The following is an 864-nucleotide window of genomic DNA, read 5'->3' as shown; positions in this document are numbered from 1 at the left end:
CCTGTCTGGCTGGGGAATAACTGGCTTTGCGGCCTCGCCCTGGAGTGCAGTCCCTCCCCCGGGCGGCGGGCTGGGAGCCAGGCTTTTCCATGGCACCTGCCTGGCAGCACCGTCTCTCTTCCCCTGAGAGGAAGCCGGCAAGGCCGCCAGGAGGGGCGACGGGATTGTAGGATTAAACAGGAGAAAGAGAAGGAAAACAGTGACCTGGGTATTTTTGGGGAATGAGGTGGCGCTAAGAAAAGAGAAGGGGACCAGCTGGTGGTCGAGAGCTATGATCCCACTTCACAGCCGGGCAGACTGAGGTTAGATCCCGGGCTGAGGTCCCACCGGGGGCCTCGCTCTCACTGCCCGAGCGACCACGGCAGAGGTAAGTAATAGTCCTTTTAATATTTTTCCTTCTTTTATACCCTTTGAAGACGATTTTCAAAAGTTTAATTTGTATGTTTTTTGCTGTTGATGAAAATTCCTACCCATTACTATGAGTCTTGTGTCATATATTTCCTTATCAACCAACATCACACTACTTGCCTGGGTTTAAGCTTCTTATTGTTGTCTGGTGGTGTGGTGGGGTGGGGGGGGGGGGGGGGGGATGCAGGAGGCAGCCGATCAGCGACTCTCTCATCATTGACGTGTCTATCTTTCTCCCTCTCTGCCTTCCTCTCTGAAATCAATAAAAATACATTTTGGAACAAAAATGAAAAGAGAAAGGAAAAAAGTCCACATCCATGTGTCAACCTCCAACCACACGAACACTCAGACCCGCACGAGCCCAGCGCCGGAACCAGGCCATCCTCCCAGGAAGCCCACGGAGACTCGCCGCAGCCCACGCCCCTTCTCAGCGAAGCGGCCGCGGGCCGGGCCCGG

The 864-nt window shown here is 54.4% G+C and overlaps 1 protein-coding gene across 1 annotated transcript in view; it reads right to left on the bottom strand.

Annotated features, from left to right (window-relative positions):
- The window catches only part of BTBD16 (BTB (POZ) domain containing 16), a 40,004-nt gene that overhangs the window by 19,783 nt on the left and 19,357 nt on the right, over positions 1-864 (bottom strand). The window lies entirely within an intron of this gene.

The sequence above is a fragment of the Myotis davidii genome, unplaced genomic scaffold, assembly GCF_000327345.1.
Source record: "Myotis davidii unplaced genomic scaffold, ASM32734v1 scaffold1055, whole genome shotgun sequence".
In the NCBI taxonomy this organism is placed as follows: domain Eukaryota; kingdom Metazoa; phylum Chordata; class Mammalia; order Chiroptera; family Vespertilionidae; genus Myotis; species Myotis davidii.
The sequence above is the reverse complement of the archived record's forward strand: the minus strand, read 5'-3'. Positions and strand labels throughout refer to the sequence as shown.